The sequence below is a fragment of the Rattus norvegicus genome, chromosome 2 (assembly GCF_021556685.1).
Source record: "Rattus norvegicus strain SHRSP/BbbUtx chromosome 2, alternate assembly SHRSP_T2T, whole genome shotgun sequence".
NCBI lineage: Eukaryota > Metazoa > Chordata > Mammalia > Rodentia > Muridae > Rattus > Rattus norvegicus.
In genome coordinates, this window is record NC_141535.1 from 113,855,925 (window position 1) to 113,879,563 (window position 23,639).

At 43.7% G+C, this 23,639-nt stretch overlaps 1 protein-coding gene across 6 annotated transcripts in view; it reads right to left on the reverse strand.

Moving 5' to 3' along the window:
* Gpr160 (G protein-coupled receptor 160) overlaps nucleotides 1-23,639 on the reverse strand; it is a 79,792-nt gene that overhangs the window by 36,343 nt on the left and 19,810 nt on the right. For all 6 annotated transcript variants that reach the window (XM_087630626.1, XM_087630622.1, XM_087630621.1 and 3 more), the window contains 1 exon segment: nucleotides 6,069-6,161. The gene's annotated coding sequence lies outside the window, so the exon portion shown is untranslated.

The window sequence follows — 23,639 nt, forward strand, 5'->3', positions numbered from 1 at the left end:
CCCAGCTCCGAAAAAAAAGAACCAAAAAAAAAAAGGGAAATGCAAATCAAAACAACCCTGAGATTTCACCTCACACCAGTGAGAATGGCTAAGATCAAAAATTCAGATGACAGCAGATGCTGGCGAGGATTCAGAGAAAGAGGAACACTCCTCCATTGTTGGTGGGATTGCAGACTGGTACAACCATTCTGGAAATCAGTCTGGAGGTTCCTCAGAAAATTGGACATTGAACTGCCTGAGGATCCAGCTATACCTCTCTTGGGCATATACCCACACGATGCCCCAACATATAAAAAGGACACGTGCTCCACTATGTTCATCGCAGCCTTATTTATAATAGCCAGAAGCTGGAAAGAACCCAGATGCCCTTCAACAGAGGAATGGATACAGAAAATGTGGTACATCTACACAATGGAATATTACTCAGCTATCAAAAACGATGACTTTATGAAATTCGTAGGCAAATGGTTGGAACTGGAAAAAAATCATCCTGAGTGAGGTAACCCAATCACAGAAAAACACACATGGTATGCACTCATTGATAAGTGGCTATTAGCCCAAATGCTTGAATTACCCTAGATGCCTAGAACAAATGAAACTCAAGACGGATGATCAAAATGTGAATGCTTCACTCCTTCTTTAAAAGGGGAACAAGAATACCCGTGGCAGGGAATAGAGAGGCAAAGATTAAAACAGAGACAGAAGGAACACCCATTCAGAGTCTGCCCCACATGTAGCCCACACATATACAGCCATCCAATTAGACAAGATAGATGAAGCAAAGAAGTGCAGGCCGACAGGAGCCGGATGTAGATCGCTCCTGAGAGACACAGCCAGAATACAGCAAATACAGAGGCGAATGCCAGCAGCAAACCACTGAACTGAGAATAGGACCCCCATTGAAGGAATCAGAGAAAGAACTGGAAGAGCTTGAAGGGCTCGAGACCCCATATGTAGAACAATGCCAAGCAACCAGAGCTTCCAGGGTCTAAGCCACTACCTAAAGACATGGACTGACCCTGGACTCTGATCTCATAGGTAGCAATGAATATCCTAGTAAGAGCACCAGTGGAAGGGGAAGCCCTGGGTCCTGCTAAGACTGAACCCCCAGTGAACTAGATTGTTGGGGGGAGGGCGGCAATGTGGGGAGGATGGGGAGGGGAACACCCATAAAGAAGGGGAGGGGAAGGGATTAGGGGGATGTTTGCCCGGAAACTGGGAAAGGGAATAACACTCGAAATGTATATAAGAAATACTCAAGTTGATAATAAAATAAAAAAGAAAGAAAAAAAAAGAAAAGTGGCCATTCTACCATTGCATATATCACATACTTTTGGTCTCTTAAATATTTAAAAAATAATGCTTTTCATGTATTTTAATTTTAATACTATGGTTAGATACTGGATTTGTGTAACTAAATTTTACCACACAGTATAGCTCAAGGATCAGAATTATGAGTAAAAAAAGATGCTATATAAACAAATCATTGAAATTTCTCTGTATTAACTATGTATATACTTAGGCTACGTGAGAAGTTTCTAATAATTCATATGACTTCATAAAATATAATATTTACTTTTAAAGACTTACCAGTTAGTAGTCTAGTTAATTTCTCTTTTCTGAAATCTTTTAAGACAGATCAAAACTATATTTTTTGAAACATTAGAAATTATAATTAATTAGAGGATTTGAAATAAAAGGTAAAGTCATAGTAAAAACCAAAAAAAAAAAAAGACATAATATCTTCAAAGATGCTCATTGAGAGCTGAAAACAATGAATGAACAGCAGGTGGCTGAGGAACCTGCCTATAGAGCAGATATTTGGGCAGAAACCTCTGTAAGGAAACTGTAATGAACAACAGGCTCTTGGGCTTCCCTCTCTGACTCTGCTTTTTGTCCATAGTTTTCCTTAATGTTCCTCACCCCTGGCATGTGACTTTACTCTCAAGCTTTTGCACACTGCTCTCTCAGCTCCTTCCTAGAGGGGCTTAGACCTTGCTACACACTGGCCTTCCAGAATTTCCTTTGCTACAATTGTGGCATCTTGCAGGTCTACAGAACCAGCCTGCCAGGTATGAGGGCAAGGTCTGCCACCAGCTTGAATCACAGCCGTACTGGCATCTGAGGGCTTTCGTAATGCACAGGTAAAGATGTCTCGTTGAATCTAGAATCTAAGGTCACTGCTAGCAAGCTCTAGGTTAGAAACCTTGCTTGAAGAAAACCCTGTGTGACTAGGCAATACAGCAGGACCAGATTCCTTGCTATGTGTGAATTTGTGGAGGAGAACCAGAGGAAGACACCAAGAACCTGGAAACACCAGGAATGTTTCTTGCCTGCCAAAGAAAGCCACAGGCAGTAGGGCTGTAGGGGTAGAGGTCTGCCCAAGCCTGTAGGAATCATATCATGCATCATGTGTCCCACACGAGTCATGTAACTACAGGATCGGGTGTTCTCCCTGCTGTATGTTGGCCTTTTGAAACCTTGTAAAACCCCTGGTTGAAATAGGATTGTTCACTATGTACTACTATATAATGGGAGTGCATGACTTGCTCTTTTGATTTTTACAAGGCCTCATGGTTAAAGAGTTAGGCCTAAGTCTCAGAGGAGATTTTGGACATGGCATTTTGAATAGTGTTACAAGTGTTGATACCATGGGGATGCTTGAGGCTAAACTAGATGAACTTTGTCTTGTGGGATGGCAGTCAATTTTGGGGGGAAAGGCGTCAAATGTTATAGATGCATTCTGGAATTATCTCCTATAAGCTTGTACTTTTCTGTGATGGCTGTGAAGGGAGGCCTAGGTAGTCACTAGCAGGATACTAGGGGTGGGCCTTTATCATTATAACCCACCCTCTAGCCATGCTGGGTCCTAGTTGCCCCCAGGTGTGAGTCTCGACCCTATCTTTCTGCCTTCATGAATGCCATCTAGCCTTCCCTCCTGCGATTGACTGAGCATCCCTGAAACTGAACCAAGTGTACCTTTCCTCCTGTAATTAGCTTCTGCTGCAGCTGGTGACAGGCTTAGTGACTCCTGTTTTTCTTCTCAGTATCTGTTCTCACAGTAAGAATAAATATACTTAGATATGTATAGGTATCCTATAATGGTGCATACTGTATACCTCAAGTTGGCTTTAATATACACTTATTTATTCCAAGTGTGTTATATGTGGGCATGTGTATAGCATGTTGTGTGTGTATAGGTCAGATGACACCTTCAGCAAATTGGTTTTCTCTTTGTGCCATGTGTGTCTTAGCAGCTGAACCCAGGTGGCTACTGAGCCATCTTGCTGGCCCTGAGGTTTCTTTTTAAGGGCTGTTTTTGGGTCATGAATTCCCTCTTCTGGTGTTCTGCATCTTGGAAGGTCTTGCTTCTTCTTCATTGCCAAAGACTAGCTTTGTTAGTACAGCAGCTTTAGTCTGAAGAGATTTTCTCTCAGTACCTGTAGTAGTAATCACTCCTCACCTCCTGACCTGTAGTTTCTTCTGAGCATCCTGCTACTGGTCTAACTAAAACACCCTGGATTGTGCCTGAGGCTCTCCTCTTGTGGACTTTACCTGATCTTTCCTTTGCTGTATTTCAGCACTTACATTTCACTGCAGTACTCCGTAGTAAAAATCTTTTCTGGCCACACTGCAGACCTAATATACCTCATTTACATATGTGTCTACATTTTACCTGTGATTTGAAGTCTTTTCATATTATTTCATTGAAATAGTCTGTCTTTAACTTTTTCCTTCAACTTTCAGTATTTAAAAAAGATACTGTTTGTTCATTTAATGATGTCCCAGAAGTCCTGAATACTTTCTTTGTTTTGTTTTTTTGTTTGTTTGGTTTTTTTTCAAGACATGGCTTATCTGCTAGCCCTGGCTGTCTTGGAACTTGCTCTGTAGACCAGGCTGGTCTTGAACTCCGAGGTCTGTCTACCTCTTCCAAGTTCTGAGATTAAAGGCATGTGCCACCACTGCCTGGCTCTCAATAGTTTCTTTCATGTTTTTCCCCTCACTGGGCTATCAAAATGTCTATTTTCAAGTTCAAATATTCTTTTTAAATTTAAAATAAACTGAATTAAAATATAATTACATAATTTCTTCCTTCCCTTCCCCCTCAACCCCTCCTATATTCCCACTTATTCCCTCTCAAATTCATGATCTCATTTTCTTTATTATTGTTACACACGAAGACCACACATATACATATAAATATACCTGCTGAGTCTACTTAGTGCTGGTTGCATACACCATTTCAGGCCTGAGCACTTGGGATATCCAGTTAGGGGCTCATCCCTGGGGAAGACTCATGGAGTCCTTATTTACCTGTGGCTCTTTGTCTAGGGGCGGGGCTGCATAGGGCTGTTCAATGGATGTTAGAATGTCTATTAGTGTTCTCTTTGTCTAGGGGTCGGGCTGCAAGGGACTGTTCAATGGATGTTAGAATGTCTATTAGTGTTCTCTTTGTCTAGGGGCGGGGCTGCATGGGGCTGTTCAATGGATGTTAGAATGTCTACTAGTGTTCTCTTTGTCTAGGGGCGGGGCTGCATGGGACTGTTCAATGGATGTTAGAATGTCTATTAGTGTTCTCTTTGTTTAGGCCTTGTTTCGGCAGCCATATTATAGGCCTTGTTTCGGCAGCCATATTACTGAGGCGTCCTGCATGTAGCTTCCCTGTCACTTCTAGGAGACACTCTCTCACAGCAGACTTCCTGTGTCTCAGGCTCTCACAGTCTTTCTACCTGTCTCCCATTGTGTTCCCTGAGCTGGGTTCTGGACTTGTATTGCAGATGTTATCAGTTGGGGTTGGGCAAGCATGGTTAGCTGTTCTCTTCAGTTTGATTCACTGTAGTTTTCAGCGATGGTCTTCTACCAAGAGAAGCTTCTCTCATAAAGGGTGTGGTGGTTTGAATGAGAATGGCCCCCACAGGCTCACAGATTTGAAGGCTTGGTTACCATGGAAAGGTACTATCTGAAAGGATTAGAAGGTATGGCCCTGTTGGAGGGAGTGGGTTGCTGTAGGTAGGCTTCAAGGATTCAAAAAGCCCAAATCAGGCCCAGTCTTGTTTCTCTTCCTACATTGGATAAACTTTTGCCCCTCTCCACTGGTTCCTTCCTCTGCCCAGCAATAATCATTCCTTTTCTTTACCAGGTATTTATCCCTTTAGTTTATTTGGAACTTACTGCCATAGTTAGGGTTTTCTTTAAGAGACATCATATTACCTCATTCCTTATGTTCCTACATTAAGATCTGTGTTTCTGATGGTTCAGATAGCTCTACCATTTTAATGAAGTGGCTTTATTAGTAGGCAGCTTTCTCCTGAGGATGTGTCTTGAAATATTGGTGCAATGCTGGCTTTGATTCTAGATGGCCACCATAGAATGGCATCCTAGATTCTCCTTGGCTGTGATTAATGGCTCTGCACAGGGAGTGCAGTGTGTGCTGCACTGAACCAGAACCCCACTGACCCTTCTATGAGCAGAGCAGGTACAGTACAGTGATGAAGATGATGTGCTTGTATAGTGTCAGGAACTTCAAGAGCCTTCATTGAGCCTGCACACATGTGGCTAGTCATGGTCCTAGCAGCCAGATCTTCTCAAAGGGTAATTACCCTGCTCTCCTGATTCAAGACCATGACACTGTTCTCTGTGTCACCATGCCTGTCCCTACAATGTGGGGCATTGTCTCTGGAGTCCCAAAGATAAGAATACATAGATGAGGACTCTGACTCCAAAGCCAGTCCAAGTTCAGACATCTGACTTTTCAAGCTGACTTTAGGAACAGCACCCTGAGGGCAGGCGTGGCAGTCAATGGGATATGTGATATCCTTCTCTGAAAGGAGATGATACAGATTACAGGTTTCTGATGTCAGTGAGCTGCAAACATGAAGATTATAGAAACTTCCAGGGTCAAAAATTACCAGCACACACACACTGGCCGTGTGCTGGGCCTGTTGCCCTGCAGGGAGGCTTGTCCTCTACAGCTGTGGCTATGGGCTGGCAGGTGTCGTGATTCTGTTTCTCTTCCTCTGCTGCTATCCCAGGGCTCAGATTCTCACGGGAGTTCAATGACCACTCACCTCTGAATACAACTGTGCATCTTTAGCTCTTCTCTGTAGAGGAATTCAGTGATGAACATCTCAGTCCATTGGCCAGGAGGATTATCTTTTAACCTTTAGAGCAGGTAAAAAGAAAAAATTCTTTAAAACGCTTTTAAAAGCACAGAAATTAGAAACTCATTAAGATAAAAATCTAATCATAGAACACTGAAAGAGGAAAAACCAACAGGGAAAATATTTCCAACAGATCTATCTAACAAATGGCATGTGGCCACACTATGTATACAGAGCGTTCTGGAGCAACAGCAAGAAGTAGACCCTTAATAGAATTTGCAAAACTGAAAAGACACTCAGAGGAGAAAATGCATAAACACACACCCAGCAGCATCTAGAAGCTCTCTGCATCAGTCATTAAGAAAAGCCGAAACCACAATGATGTGCAACTTCCCATCTCCCAGAATGGCTGAGTTAAAAATCAGCAATACCAAATATGAGACAAGAGGTTCAACTGGTGCTGTATTTTAGGGGTTGACTCTGCAATGTCCCCTGAAAGTTCATGTTTTGAATCCTGGCCTGGTGGGATTTGGGGAATTGACTGCATAGGAAGGCTCTGAGATCAGTAGGTCAATCCATTGACGCATTCATATCTGATGTTGTTATTGAACGGTGACAGGAACTGACGAAGGTATGGACGGACTGGACTCTGAAGGTTCTATCTTATCCTCAGCCTCCTCTGGTCTCTCTCTCTCTGCTGCCTGGCTGCCCTAAGGCGAGGGCTTTGCTTCACTGTGCTCTTTCACCCCTAACATAGGTCCAGAGACAATGAAGCCACTGTATTTGTGATAGCTAGGACCTGACAGAAAAACCTAAATGCCCTTCAGTTGATGACTAGGTAATGAAACATACATATGTATACATATACACATACATACACACACACATACACACACACACACACTATTCAGTGGAAAGAAAAGGAAATTATGAACTTTACAGGTAAATGAAGTAGAAAATATTGCAGTCACCCAGATCCAGGATGACAAATGCTGCAGGTTCTCTCTCATCTGGGGCTGCCACCTTGAACTCTTCAGATGTGAGCATACAAGCCAGAATAACTACAGAAGCCAAGGAAGTAAAAATGGACCTTAGGACTAGAGAAGGGACTCTAGAGAGACCAGAATAGAGGACACCGGTGATTTAAAGGGGGAAACAGAGAAAGAGAAGCAATAGACAGGAAAAGAGGGGTTAAATACAAAAGGAGGGAGGGAGGAAAGATAAACAACATGGGAAATGTTTGTAATAGCCATTGGGACTATTACTTTATATACAATACATATAAGTGCATAGTGGCTTGAAGGAGAATGGGCCCAATAGTCTCATACATTTGAATGTCACTATATAGTGTAACTGTTTAGGAAGGATTAGAAGGTGTGGGGGTGTTGGAGTGGGTGTGATCTTGTTGGAGGAGGTTTTCTGGTCTCTGTCTCTGTCTGTTCCCCCTTCCTCCACCTTCTCTCTCTGCTGCCTCCTGCCTGTGGTTGAGTATGTAAAGTTCTTAGCTATTCTTCCATATTCTCTGCTTCCTGCCATGATGATAATGGACTAAGAAATCCCTCAATTAAATGCTTTCTTTTCTAAGACTTGTCTTGGTCGTGGTGTCTCTTCACAGCAATAGAAGAGTAACTAAGACAAAGACACACACACACACACACACACACACACACACACACACACACACACACACGCTCAAGCTACTTATGATAATGCTCTTCCCAAGAGCCACAGACTATTAACAAAGTCCCGTACCAGGCATGAGACCTCTCCTTTTGAGCATTAGTCAGAAGAGTCCAAAAGAGTCCCCCAAACAATGTATGTTATTCCTGAAACCCTCGGTTGTCTCCCAGAGTTGAAGGTAAGTTCCTTTTTCGGAAGACAATCACTTTAGAGCACAAGACCTGAAGGCCTCCTCCCCAAGGACGAGTTTTCATAGAGCTGGCGGTGCTATGAAAGCTGCCAAGAGAGGAATGCTTAAGAATCATAATGACCACCAGAGCGAGAGATCCCTAAAGGTGCAATCGTGAATCTTGACAGTAACAAAGAGCTGTCTAATTGGATATCAGGCCTGATAACAGGAGGGAAGTCATGCCTGGTAATAGAAACCTGGCCAACCATCCATGACTAGTGATAACATGGATCCTAGAGTAGAACCTACTACTACCACTTTCTAAACCAGTATAATTCGTAACTTCATCCCAAACACTTACACCCACAGTAAGTGTACCGCTCATTCTTCCCCTCATCAAAAAAAAAAAATCTTTCTGAAGCAGAAGGAGACCATTATAGAAATCCACAACTGGTGAAATGCAGAAAACAATTGGCTGTGGGGTGCCCACTGCTAACCAATATATCTACAACACAACTCATGCCCCTAAGGTCAGGGAATGTCACAGATGATGGTGCAGAAAGAACGTAAGTGCCTGAAACTAGGAAGCCTGCTGCGAGCCTGTGTCTTATGAAGAGCTATAATGACTGCTGAGAGAAGAATTAGCTTTCCTCCAGGACGTGTTCCCTAAATGCTTATCCGACAGTAAGTGGTTCAGTGTAACACATGTACAGACAAGCAACACGAAGTGACCCTGCAGATTCCCCCCTCCCACCCCCTGTACCTCTGTGTGGGGTGTGTGTGTGTGTGTGTGTGTGTGTGTGTGTGTGTGTGTGTGTGTGTGTGTATGTGTGTGTGTAATTAAAGAAAAAGAGACCAGGAATTTGAGAAGGAGCTGGGAGGAATGAGACAGGTAGAGGGAGGCAACAGGAAATGACTTAATTACATTTTAATTGAAAATATTTTTAAAGGACTGGCAAAAGATTTAGATAGCCATTTTACCACATAAAATGATTAATAACCAGATGAAAAGCCTTCCACGTTATTCATCTTTATGAAGATGCCAATTAACTGTAATGCTATACTATCACGTACTCAAGAGAATGGCTGTGTGGTGTTTGAATAAGAACAGCCCCTACAGGCTCATATATTTGAATGTTTGGTCCCCACCTGGAGGAACTTTCTGGAAAGGATTAGGATATGTGATCTTGTTGGAGGAGGTGTGTCACTGGGAACAGACTTTGAGGTTTCAAAAGGCCAAGTCATTCCTTGCTAGCTGTCTTCTGCCTTGTGGTTTCTGTCTCAACACGCAAGCTGTCCGCTACTGCTCCAGTATCCTGCCTGCTTTGCTTTGGCTATGGAGTCTCAGAACAGCAATAGAATAGTAACACTGGAATGGGGTGAGGGTAGGGGCTCAAAAAAAAAAAAGTAGCCAAACTGGATATTGCTGAGAAAGCAAGGAAATCAAATCTCTACATATTGTTGCTTGGACTGTGCAAACGCTTTGGGAAAATATTTTTCAGGTCCTTAAAAGTTAAACATAAATTTGATTCTACAGCTACACTCTTAGAAACTCACCCAAGAGACATAAAAATAAAATCTACATAAACACATACACATAGCAGCATTTTATCATTTCCAGAAGCATCATTTGAAATAACCAACACTATATAAATAACCAAAACCCAAACTGAAACAATTCAAATGCCTTCAGTTCAAAAATAGACCCAAAATTATGTCATTTCAAAAGAGCAAATCCTTTAACAATACAAAGGGATGGCCTATTAACTGACTACTCTCCAACACAGGTTAATCTCAAAATCTGGTGTTAAGAAGTAAATCCTGGGAAGATGCCTCCTCTAATGAAGTACTTGCAATGTAAGCAGGGAGACCTGAGTTCTGACCCAGAACCGCATAAAAAGCCAGGCCTGGCAATGTGTTTGCAATACACATAGAGAGGTGAAGACAGGAGAATTCCTAGGCCAACAAAAAGCATGTCTCAAAGCAACCAAAGTGGACAGCTCCTTAAAAAAATACCAGAGGTTGTCCTCTGGCTTCCATGAGCACCCATATCTTCATACCATCTGCCATCAAAAGAAGCACATCCCCAAAACTGTATTCTAAGATTCCATTTAGACAAAAGGGATCACTGGATGCTTGGGGCTAGGAGTTGACTGACTGACATGGTGAAGTTTTGTGGACAATAGGAATTTCTAGAACTGGATTATAGTGACAGCTGTTCAAACCTCTGGAAAACACAGACTTGAGAACTTACAATGAGTGGCTTTTAATGGCATATAAATTGTACCTCAATAAGATGGTTTTTAAAGATTTATCTAAGAACGTTCCCAGTGGTTTTATTCTTGATAGCTTCTTAAAAGGGTGACAAAAAGACAAATTGATACATTGTGATCTATTCACGGAACACAGTATCAGCTGTCCATAAAAACTACTTAAGAGATGGAAAGATGGCTGGCTCAGTGGGTAAGATCTAAGAACAAATGCTGACCAACCTTGAAGACCTGAGTTCAAACCCTCAGCAATCATGTAAAAGGCTGGGTGTGGCCAGTACAGTAACCCCAGCACTGTGGGATGTTTGCTCGGGGTTGCTGGCTCTTAACCTATCTCCAGGTTCAGTGAATGAGGGGAATAAGGCAGGAAGTGATAGAGTCATGGCTCTCAACCTTCCTAATGTTGTAACCCTTTAATACTCTGTGATGATCCAAACCATAAAATTACTTTTGTTGCTACTTCATAACTGTAATTTTGCTACTGTTATAAATTGTAATGTAAAAATCTGAGTTTTCCCATGGTCTTAGATGACATTTGCCCTCCCCAAAGGGGATGTGACCTACAGGTACAACACACAGTCACAGACATGAATCTGAAAAAAAACATAACACCCCTCCCTGCTCCATTCCACCCCCCCACCTCTCTCTCTGCATGCACTGAAGTTCAAACTCTAACTGAATCACATTTGTAGATCTGACAGCTCACCTTTTCCTTATCAAAAAAATCTTAGGACACCTTCCAGAGTAAAATTTACTTAAACAAGAATCCTGTGTTCTATAACCTAATAGTCTGAGACTTACGAAGCAAAACCAAGTCTGGTCCTGATCACATCCTACAGATTTGGGGATTACAGAGTGGTCACTTCACTTCCGCAATTACTGTAGGCATGTTTTACTCCAGTGCCTCAGGACACATGAGGAAAGTCTAGACTGCACACAGCACACACACGGTCAAAGAGGCCACTTCCTACTCAGTGGTATCTATTACCATTTTGGACTCAGCCAAGAAAGAACTGCCATCACAGCAACTGCCTGCTCCTCTGTCACGTATGTCCCCTCCTCCAATCACCTTTGAATGAGCCAGTTCTGGAGGCAAGATAAAACTGGAGACATAAGCTCTGGGGTACCATTTGCCATAGACCACGTCACACAGGCCTAGGCTAGTGTGGGGCACGCACCTGGAGCACGTATTAAAGCAGTCATATTTTTGGCCCAATAGCAGTATTCCAAGAATTAACTAAAAGGAAGTAAGGAAGGAACCTCTTTGTGACAAATGTGACCCACTCATTCTGGTGAATTTCCAACAGCCATAAAACACCCTGCAAAGAATCAAAACAACCTATTAACAATAGGAGTCAGTCAGTGAACTATGACACAGTCAGTAGACAGACTACTCCCTGAAGCCATGAGATGCATGCTCCAGGGAAAAGTGGACAAACAGGAAAACACTGTCACATAGTGTTCGGTGACAGAAGACAAAGCCATGGAGAGCAAGGCCATTCACGGGCAGGGGTGACAGAATTCCCCTAGACTCCCAGACAGTAAAAATATTTGTGTAAAGCTTTGAGAAGAAAGGCCTACATCACTGGCAGGATCATGGCAGTGCACGACATAATTCTCAGACTTAAACATCATGTAGTTGAGTGAAGAATCATGATTCAGTATGTTGAGATTGCCCTGAGAGTCTACACTCCAGAAGTTCCCAGGCAAGGCTCTCCTGCCACATACCTCTGACAGCCATCTCTGGGTGGGGAGAGAATCATTATTACACATTTATTTTCTACACCATCTGACATTTCCCATAAAGAACAATACTTTGTAATAATGAAGGGAATTTTTTCTTCAGAAACTGAACCTAGTGGTTTTTACGGCATCCTATTTTGAATACTGTGGAACTGGATCAAAAGCTTATTACATCCGATACAGAAGACTTTACAACTAAAAATGAGCAATGGCTCGTTTTTATTTTATTATTATTTTAGTTCTGGGGTTCAAACCCAGGGCTTTGCACATGCTGAGACACCTCTGTCGTTATGCTACAACCCCAGGCCTCTAAGTTTATAAGAGAATGGTTGAGAATTGCTGGAAGAAGATGACACTGTTACCATTTACAAAGGCATGGGGAAAGCAAGATGGTAAACTTTAGTCACAGCATGACAACTAGGTTAAATGCTAGCACTGTTTGTAAAATGTTAAATGCACTAAGTTTGGGGGAAAGTTGGGTTACACCTGCGATCCCGGCACTCAGGAGCAGATAGATGCCAAAGCATCACCTTGAGTCTGAGGCCCCCTATGGCTTACAGACTGAATGTGTCTCAAAACGAAAGGCAAATGGAGAAGGAAATCCAACAAAATGTTAGTATCTGTGGCTCCCTGGGTGGGGGAGGGTAAGGCATGTGTATTAGTCAGACTTTGCTACTGTGACAGAATTAGCAGGAAAGAGATGGTTCTGTGTGTAAAAATGTACAAATCTGGTAATCTGAGTTCAAACCCCAGAACTGATTCTCTAGTCCTCTGACTTCCATATATGTTCCCTGGCATTCATACACCCACACCAAACACACACACATGCACATGCACAGGCACCATGCCCACAAATACACATACATAAGCACATGCCCACTCATGCATGTGCTCGCGCACGCATGTGCGCACACACACACACACACACACACACACACACACACACACTGTGATAATAACAATGATATGGAAGTTCACTAGTGAAGGGTTCCCTGTTCTTCAGTGTTTGTTCCACTTGGGCCCTAAGCCCATACTTGGTTGCTCTCCTACATGTCCTCTCTGGAAACACTGTCACAGTCATAGCAGAGACCTGCTTCAGTAATCCCTAGGCATCTCTACATCTAATCAAGCTGTCAGTCAAGATGACTGATCATCACATCAGGTGAACAGACTCCTCTCACCAGCACATACCCTACAACTGAAAGGCAGAGCTTAGCATGTACAAGGATGACACCAATTCATCAAGTATTTACTAATAAGTAAATAAACAAACAAATGAAATTGCTTCTTTTTAAACCTATAGAATAGTAAAGAATTGAAGGAAGGCAGGGCTAGGATCGGGAGGCCAGGATGCCCGTGGAGAGTGGCAGGGTAAGGGGAAAGAAGGGAAACCATTCAAGGCTTGGGAAGATAGGACCAGGTTTAGTTCTGTTAACTGAGGAGTAGGGTGTCTTCCTAGAACAGCTGGCTGGATGCAGGGCAAAGGCCAAGGCCTAGTGAGATGTGCTGCGTTGCTGGTGCTCTGGGCCTGACCCTGAGGCACAGCTGAGGTTCAGAACATGTCACTTTTCCTCCCTCAGCATTTGCTGACTGGGTCGGGACACCAGCTGTGAAGGGAAGGGCTCTCCTCTGCAGAGGGAATCAGCTGTTCCTCCATTCATACAATGCTGCTAGCCTCTGAGCTAGCAAGACCTTCAGTCATGCAGGTACTCAAAGACATAAGGAATGGGCACTCACGCCACCATCTCTGATAAAGAAGATGGTCCCCAGTCTGTGTGCCCATTTCTAGGCTCACTTCTCACCAGAAACTCAGTTCACTCTCCTCTCTCCTCTCTCTCCTTACAGGCAGCAAAAGGCAACAGTGACAGATGCTGGCAAAGCCCATTACTGGATGAAGGTCAAACCAGACAGCCTTTTAAGAGGATAGAAAAATGTTTAATACTTAAAGTATAAATATTAGTTAATAATGTAATACTTTTCCAAGTTAAAAGTAAACCGCACAACTGCTCCACAGTACCAGACTGTGAGCGAGGACTTCTGGGAACAAGCTGTGTGCAGAGCCTGTGGGACTGATTCAGTCAGCGCTGTGGGGACATTGGAACGCTGGAGAGGCAGAACTAATTACAATGATGCTGGGCTACCTTTAACCCCTAAATATCGGTCCTTGTCTACCTCTGTGTCTGGTCACATCCTGTGACTAACAGAAAAAAAGACCTTGGAATGTGTGAACAGACCTAGAGTCCTCAGCAGTAAAGGACCTGGAATGACAGTGTCTGACAGCAGATGCTGGCGCTCATAGCACAGTTCTCCCCGACTCGCTACAACCCTACCTGACAGAGCCACGGACGCATTTGGAAAGAATCTTGATTTATGGCTTTCTTTGTTCTGTTACTATAAAAGTCTCATAAAGCTGCTTCCCTACTAAAACACAGGATTTGTGATCCCAAACCATGGTCACTCATATCTGCCTCCAGAATAAACTCTCTCTTGTTCTCTTTGAGGTGGGAGTTGTGTTTTCTCATTGTCAGGGGCAAGTTGGATGGGGTCCTCACTGTGCCTGTGTCAGGATTTCATAGAATGCTCTTGACCCTCGTGACACCTGTGAGGCATGTGTAGCCCCAGTTGGCACAGGAATCATCAGAGATTCAGACAACTCAACCCCTAAGGCCCTGCCAGAGGCTCCTGTGCCCAGTTCTTATTCTTTATTGACAGCCTGTACTTCCACAGCCGGGGAGGGGGGGGGTTAGGGAGCATTTGCTCCTCGTGAACACGTTTGGGGGTGAGGTTGGGGTGTTCCATGACTTTCACAGTCAGGGAGGCTTTTCATTCCCAGGTGACAGAGCCAGGGCCTGAGTTCAGAGTCAAGGACACAGGTGCAATACTTTCACATTCAAAGCTGCCAACGCATGAAGCCCACACACCATTTGTCAGAGAGGTCATGGGGCAGCACACAGAACCCCCTAAAGAGAGGTCAGAGCTGGAAAGCACTTTTAACTTTCGGTCTTCCTTCTAGCTTTATGGTGTGGACAAAGTCTACACAAAGTGTGGTGGTTTCAGTATGTGTAGCCCATGGGAAGTGGCACTATTAGGAGGTGTGACCTTACTGGAGGAGGTGTGACCTTGTTAGAAGAAGTATGCCACTGGGTAGGTCCCCACACACCCTGTCCTCACTCTGGCCTGTTCTGTCTTGCTTTTGCTTGCTCAAGCCAATGGTCAGTCCACCCTCTTTTACCTGGGCAATGAAATCATAACAGAATACACAGTCAAAACTTGAATTGTAGAATTCTAGAAAGGTCTACCAGCAGCCTGCTGGCCTGCCACTTACAAAACATCTGTGTCTATAAGCTGGGCTCTGGTCTGTAGGCTCATGTCTCTAGGTCTAAGAGAGACATTCCATTTGCAGCCCTTGCTTATGCATTAGGACACACCTACAGCGAGTCTACTGGCAAAGTCCTCAAGGCAGCGCCTTGTCTTCCCCCAAACCACTCCACAGGCTCACATCTGAGGGTGCCCTGTCTGTGGACCCAAGGACTATGAGGAAGGAAACCATTTTCTCAACAGAACCTTAACTGTGAGGAAACTGCAGATACAGCAGAGATGAGAACATCAATCCTATAAGCCTTAACAGAAAGTTTCAAATTGAGGAAATTGAAGCATCTGGAAGACTGAGCTGTGGGCAAGTGTGTCAGTTCCCATTTAAGCTGAGCCTTCTGAGACACCATGCCTAAGAGACTTGCAGTTAGCAGGAGTCAGGTGGGCAGAACAGAAATAGGGAGAAGGCAAATCCTGGCAGCCCCTCAGCACATCTGGGATTTAGCTCAGGGTGATTTCCGGAACCTAGTCTCAGGCTGCATCTCCCAAGGCACATAAGCCCTACCTTCTAACTTACAAGGAGGTTCTGATGACCCACTCTGGGCACTCCATTCCCATGAGGCTTCCAACACTGATGTCACCTCTGCAAAACTAAAACCAGAAAAGCACTGAGTATGAGGAAATGGACACTGTTCTAGTTAGGGCTCTCAATGGGATAAACACCATGCCCAAAGCAACCTGGGGAGGAAAGGGTTGATTCCAGTTCACAGCTTGTAGTCCATCATCCAGGGAAATCAGGCAGGAAGTAAAGCAGAGACCATGGAGGAATGCTTCTTACTGGCTTGCTCAGTTTGCTCTCTTATACACACTAGGACCAATGACCCAGAGCTGGCACCACCCGCAATAAGCTGGGCCCTCCCACCTCTGTCTTTCCCACAGACCAATCCAGTGGGGGCATTGTTTTTTGTTTTTCAAGTAAGGCTTCTTCTTTCTAAATGATTTGAGCTTCCAACAAGTTGACATAAAGCCAGCCAGTACAGCAGCCTAACATGTTCTCTTGACATAGGCACCTGTAGTATAGAGTTCAAGCCTTTTCACATTCTCAGAAGGCAAGAGCCTCTGAACTTGTCTTTGGTTGGCCCTTTAATTTTTTTTTTCTGGTGCTTGAGGGCTAGGGAAATGGCTTAGTGGTTAAAGCACTTCCTGAGTGAGAAGCAGGACTTAAGTTTCAATCTCTAGAAGCCACATCAGTAACAGGTGGCATGATAGGCAGCCTGCAGCTCCAGTCTTACAGGGTGGGGACAGGGGATCCCTGGAGCAACCTGACTAGCTGAGTAGCCACACTGGGGAGTTCTGTGTTTGACTGAGACACCCTGACTAATAAATGAGGTGGAAGAATGATTGAGAATCAATCCTGACATCAGTCTGAGGCCTCCCCATGCATGCAAACATACATGCCCAGTTGTCATTCTATGGTGTGCCCCTACGACATGTACACAGGCATATACATACATACATACAGATATATACATATGCATACACACACACACACATATATATATATATATATATATACACACATACATATATATGTATATATATTACATGTACATTCATGCAAACAAAAATAAAAACAATGTCTTACTGTGGAACCCAGGGCCTGGAGGATATTAGGCAAATACTCTACCACTGACTCTAGCCGCTGTATTTATTTGTTTGCTTGAGATAGGGTTTTGCTATATGGCCCAGGCTAGCCTTGAATTTGTTTATTCTTTTGCCTCAGCCTCCAGAGTTACCGAGACTCTAAGCATGTGCTCCACACTTGATCGGCTGTAATACCACCTCATTGTTACTTAGAATTACTTCATTTTGAGATGGAGGGCCTAGCCAAGATCTTTCCACCTTAGCCTCCGGAGCTGCCATCTCTTGGGTCCAAACCTGATTGGTCAGTGCAAGCTCAGTTTTCCTGTTTAACTCTGAGCTGGTCGAATAAGACATTTCTGTTGGTTGGATATGATGATTCATGTGCCCAGTGTGTCGCCATGGAAGTGTGGTGAGTTTGTACTCTCAACCTAGCACCTAGATTGCAGCTGGTGCATGATGAGAATTGTGGGATACTGGGTGACACTGAAGATAGCCTGGGAAGTGTGGACCTCACTTCTCTCGGAGAGAAGGGCCACTCTCAGTACTACTGTGACAGGTAGTTAGATTCTACATTTGATAAAAGGCACCAAGACTTGCAGAGTAAATAAATGCAGGCTGAAAGCCAAGCACCAGGCTTCCTTTGCTTCGGTTCGGATACCCCGTACTCTGCACATGCATGTTACTTACTCCAGGAGCAGCTGTTTATCTAACCTAGTTCATTCCCTTCAGGACAGAAGACACCCAGGAACTTGGAAGCGTCCTCACACGACAGACTACCCTCAGCTAAAAGCAATGTCTCTTTAGAGGGAGGCTCCTCTGAGATCACAAGTAATCGCCCTGCAGGAACCAGACTGCTCCCCTAAAATGACAAGAGTGACAGCAAGTTCTTTGGCCCACATTGCAGAACAAGATGAGACACTGTCAGCCAGACCACACCTTGATCAGGACAATGCATTCACATCTCTTGCCCTTACCCCAATTCCTTCTCCATTTAAACCTAAAGTTCGTGGTTCCCTGAAGATGAACTTGGGGCTGCTGGACCCCTTTGTCCCTTTTCCCAAAATGGTGACTGAATCCCCCTTTTCCGTTGTTTTATCATTGCTTGCTTTTTTATAATTGTAATATTGGAATGTGTAGGGGGTGGAGGGGGGTTAAACCTAACTGCTGAGCTCGGGCTTCTGCCCTGAAACTCTAGTCACACTACTCTACCTGCTACAGGCTGTAAAGCTAAGCAGTAAACCTTCCAAGCACGATTCCCTTCTGCAAAATGGGCTGTAATACCCTGTGTACGACAGATTTGTGAGAGGCATGGTTGGGTGGATCGGTGGGTAAACATGAGGAAGCAAGTTCAGATCCCCAGAGCACCTATAAAAAAGCCGGGTGTGGTTGGGTGCAACTCTAACCCTAACACTGAAGCTGGGGTGGAAATGGGTCGATCCTGGGACTTTCTACTTTGCTGGCCTAGTTGAAATGGTGAGTGTCAAGTTCAGTAAGATCATCTTTCAAAAACCAAGCTAGAGAGAGACGGAGGAAGAGGCCTGACATCAACCTCTGGCCTCTAGAGACACGAACAGGTGAGCACACCATTGTATATACACATAATCACCCCACTGCTCCCCCAGACAACATAGATGAAGCCAGGCAAGATGACCATGCCTGCAACCCCAGCAGAACCCTGGGTTTACACACAGCTCCGGGGTAGCCTGGGATACACACTGAGGCCCTGGGCTACAGAGAGAAACTCTCTCTCAAAAGTTAAAAAAAGTGTATAATAAATAAAAAGAATAGCATGGACTCTTAGTTAAAGTTTTCTTCTTCCAATGACTTGAGAGGTTGAGAATGCAGCCTTGTCTTCCATGCAGTAAACCATGGGTTAATACCCAGAACCAGATAAAACCTGAAAGTGGGAATCGCAGCAGGAGGCAAGTATGGCAGGCCTCCAAGGTCATCTCAGGTACATGCAGAGTTTGAGCCTAGCCTGGCTTCCATGGACCCTTTATTAGAAAAATAACAGCAACAAAAGAGGGCTGCAGAGAGGCCCAGAGATTTAAAGCACTTGCTGTTCTTCCAGAGAACCCAAGTTTGATTCCCAGCATCCTTGTTATGTAGCTCACAAGCATCTATAGTTCCAGCTCCAGGAGATCCAATACCCTCTCTGGCCACTTCTGGCATCCCCCTCCCCTGCCAACAAATACACAGAAATACACACATATGTATAAATACAAATAAATCTTTTAAAAAAGAAAAAAAATGACTTGAAGCTAACTTTTGGCTCTCTTAGATGTCAATGTCACCCTTAGCTGAAAGCCAAAATAGCCCTCTACCGCACTCTCAGGAGGGGTGACATGGGTCAGATGAGACTTATATATTGAAACACAGAAATGTTGCATGCTGCTGACTGGAGTGCCATACCTCTCCTCTCAATTCTAGGCCAACAAGGGAGCAATCTGCCTTTCTACTGTTTTTATCCCCTTTAGCCACACAAATTAGGGTAGAGATGGTGTCATATTTGTGGTAATTCCTTATAATGGCTTTTAGCAGTATCCTCTATCAGAAAAGAGGAAGCATCAGGCCACTCCCTGGTCACTTAGAGACTTGGCAACTTTTTCTACTTCTTATTTTTAGAGGATTAGGGAGAAAACTGACTTGGAATAGCGATGTAAATGATTCCGTGCTAGGGAGACACTTGTGTCTCCAGGTTATCAGACTACTATCACCTTTTCTTTTAAAACGTTAGCCTGTTTAACAGGCTTTAAGGATCCTAAGCTTGATGATCTCCAAGGAGAAGATACAAAAGGCCATCCTGAACTGGCCAATGGTGTTCCATAGATCCCCAAACCCTCCAGGCTATTGGCAATGCAACTGGTGACTCTTCAGAAATTGACCCAAGACCCTATTGCTGAAAACACTGCATGCTACGTCATGGAACATGGGGAAATCCAACTGGTACTCAACTGGGAACTGCACCCCAACTGACTGGCTTTCATACAGCTACAGAGTACTATGCATACTACCAGAGGTTCAAGGTCATCCAACTATGAGCCCTAAAAACTACAATCATAAGTTGTCCGACAAGATATGCCCACTGGTTAGCACAGATTCTGGGAGTGACCAACTACTCACTGTCTGATTGTATCTAAGGCTCACTCCGTGAGATGGACCACAGAGCTGGCACTGCTAACTGGGCCCAGACCTGTGACTTGATGGGTCCCAGAGGAGAACCTGATACTATTATTCTGCCAAATAGATAGAGTGTTAAAACAACTCCTAGTTAACTTATGGCTATTCCCACAGATTAGTGCATCTCTCATCCCTTCAGAGAACCAATAATGGCAATTAACACAGAGATCCTCAACTGGTTAACATGCAGAGAAGAAGATACTGTGAAGTGCTCAGCTATAAATGAGATATTTATATCAAACTCAATGACCAGGGATCTTCAAAGAAGAAGGGACAGAAAGAAAAGTGGTGGATAATTTGAGAGACACAGTGTTTTCAAGATCCAGCAGGGCAGTAACACATGACTCATAGCATTTGTGACAACATGCGCAAGACTACACAAGCTCAAGCCAGAAAAACTGCCTGCACGGAGGAGGGAGGGCAGAGCATAAAACCCCACTACCAGTGAGAGCCACTAGGATTTGGTAGCTGCTAGGAGAGGGAGAGTTGGCTTTTTTAAGTTGTGTGACTCTCGGTAGGTCAACCACATTACAGGGCAGAGCCCATACCCAAGAGTAATTGGATAAATAAATTGGACTGGATAGGGGGAGGAGGAGGGGGAGGAAGTGAAGGAAGAGGAGGCAAAGGGGGAGGACAAAGAGAAGAAAGAAGAAAGGGGAGAGGAGGGAGAGAAAGAAGAGGAAAAAGAGGGGGAGAAAAAGGAGGAGGAAAAGAATGAAGAGGAGGAGGAGGAGGAGAACAACAACAACAACAACAACAACAACTAGAAGTTGGGTGGGTAGGAAGATAAAGGTGAGGAGGGGGCCAAGGGTGGATGGGGTCAAAATATATGAAATTCTCCAAGAATAAACATTTTTATAATGTGGGTGTTTGTGTAGGAGTTAATTCACTTAGCAAACTGCTTTACAGATGTATCTATGCTATGTACGTCACTTAGTACTACATATCGGTATCTTTCTTTGCATGAATATAATTTGTCAATCCATTCACCCACTGATAGAGAACTGTGATCCTTCAAGGTTGGGGATAGTTTTAAATAAACTGTCTTAAGCAGTTGTGTACATTTTAAAAAAAATCTACTCTGTATCTATCAAAGAAATAGGCCCACAAAGAATGCTGACGCCTGACATGGGTAAAGATGCTACCTCAGCAAACCACTGGCACTCTTCCTTTAAAACGGACGGATCCTTTAAGTGCCCTCTCTCAGCCAGGTAACAGAGGACAGAGACATTGGGGTAACCTGTAGCCCAGGTCTCCTTTACCTACGGAAAGGAATGTTAGCTTATAGTTGATGTCCACATGTTCTAGCCTTTATATCCTAACCCTCCATAAACTGGAGATGGTCACAACAGTGGAGGTGAAAAGGGAAACATACCTCCCACCTCATCTGACAAAACCATAAAGGAACCTATCAATGCTTGCCTAATTTCTCAGAAGCTAAGGTAGTAGACTTATGGATCTAAGTGCCTGGCAACCATCGCATATTTATTTTATTCATGCAAAGAAAACTGAATCAGACACCAAACAATTTTACTGAGGTATCGTGGACCAAACTTCCAGAAGGGAAACAAAACACTCCACTATATATGTAAATGGTTTAATGGACTAGAACTCTGTGACTGCAGATGAATATGGTTTAATTGACAAGAACTCTGTGACTGGGGAACTAGAATGTTGTAGATCTAGAACCAAACCATTTTGTGCTATCTTTAGTTGGCTTAACAACCACTCATTGTCCTATTCTGTCTGACCCAACATCTTTGTGACTATCAAGTAAAGTCGTTTGGAATGTATTAACTTAGTAGGACCACTAGCTTCCACTACCTGAGTGTTAGGGACATATCAGACAGTATCCGAGGCCCACGGCAAGGCTTTTGCCTCTTTGCTGTGATAGCCTTCTCATGTTTCCATCAATGTATAATTTAAATGATTTATCTTATGATTTCTCTTGTTCTGTAAATATAAAAAATCATGATGAAACAATTTCCACATTAGAATGTGTTATTTGGGCCAACCTGAGTATCTGTTCCTAGGCCACAATTCATTTTGACTCAAGAATGAGGTATCCCTTCGAGGTGATTCTCCTAACACTTCATCAATCACAGGTGAAGGGTCACAGGCAGGGTGTTATGCAGTGCCTTTCTTTAATGCAAAGGAGTCGGCATTCCCTTCTTTGTTTACCAAACTTCAGCCCTTCCCTCTTGGGATCCCACCCTTTCACAATCTGCCAGGCAGACATGGTAGAACACATTAAGAATTACAGTATAGAACCCAGAGAAAAAGAACTAAGCTAGACGAACACAAACACCTCTCCACACAGATAAGAAGAGCAGCATAGCATGGACCATGTAACACTGAAGGAGTCAGCTCTTGGCTGGATATTTGTTTTATGATCCTGGAAGTGGAGTAAATATGGAAAACAATACAGATCTTTTTCAAGGATTAAGTACATCCCCGCTCATCTTATGCTATCTCCATCGTTGAATAAACTCTTGACATGCAGAATATCACAGAAGTGCATGTGATGATATAAACAGACCACATGGATGTTCACTACTCTGGTCTCTTTTGGGGAACGGAGGGGTCCTGGACACCCAACCCAGGCCCTGGAGCATGCCAGGCAAATGCTCTGCCGCTGAGCCACACCGGAAGCCTAGGCTGTTTTTCTGCTGAGTGTAACTTAGAAGGGATTTGAGCCATTGGAAAAAATGCTAGCACATTTGATACAAAACTGCCTGACTGGAGGCAGCCTAGCCCCTTCATGGTGTGTGTGTGTGTGTGTGTGTGTGTGTGTGTGTGTGTGTGTGTGTGTGTGTAAAGCTGAGCCAGCACCTACCTGCATCAACTTGATCTACTTAACATAACACTGTGCCTTCATGTGTGTGTGTGTGTGTGTGTGTGAGAGAGAGAGAGAGAGAGAGAGAGAGAGAGAGAGAGAGATCTTTTCAATCAGTCTGATGAGGCAATATTCACATCTAATTTATAAAAAATAATTATATTTGGTAGTCTCTGAAGCTAGAATCACCTGTGGTGACTTGCCTTCTGAGGGGAAAGATAGTGGTGTGACTTTTAAAGGGAAATGTCAAACAAATGCAAAAATAGAGTAAGGACTTGGATGCTTAACATCCTTCTTTGGCTGTCAATCTTTCATGGCCCAGTGTACTCCAGCAGCCCCAAAATGAAACAATCCTCAATTTATATTTCAACTTCAGTCAGTAATTCTAAAAAGATCAGTTTTTAAACAACGTAATTGTGGAGCTAGCCAAGATGGCTCATGGACTAAGGGCTCTTGTCATAAGCCAGAACACCTGAGAAGCAACCACTAACACCCAAGACTATTCCCGAAAGTTGTCCTCTTTAACATGTGTACACACAGGAAGACAGAGCACAGACATACAGACAGAGATGTTTTAAAATGGTAAAATACAATTATAATACCCTTTCAAAAATTAAAAGTATTTCCTCAGATTCCAGAACATTCCAAAACCAGGGCACAGTCAAGTTCCACAAGTTTTGCTCTGTTAGGTCTCTGTTTTACCT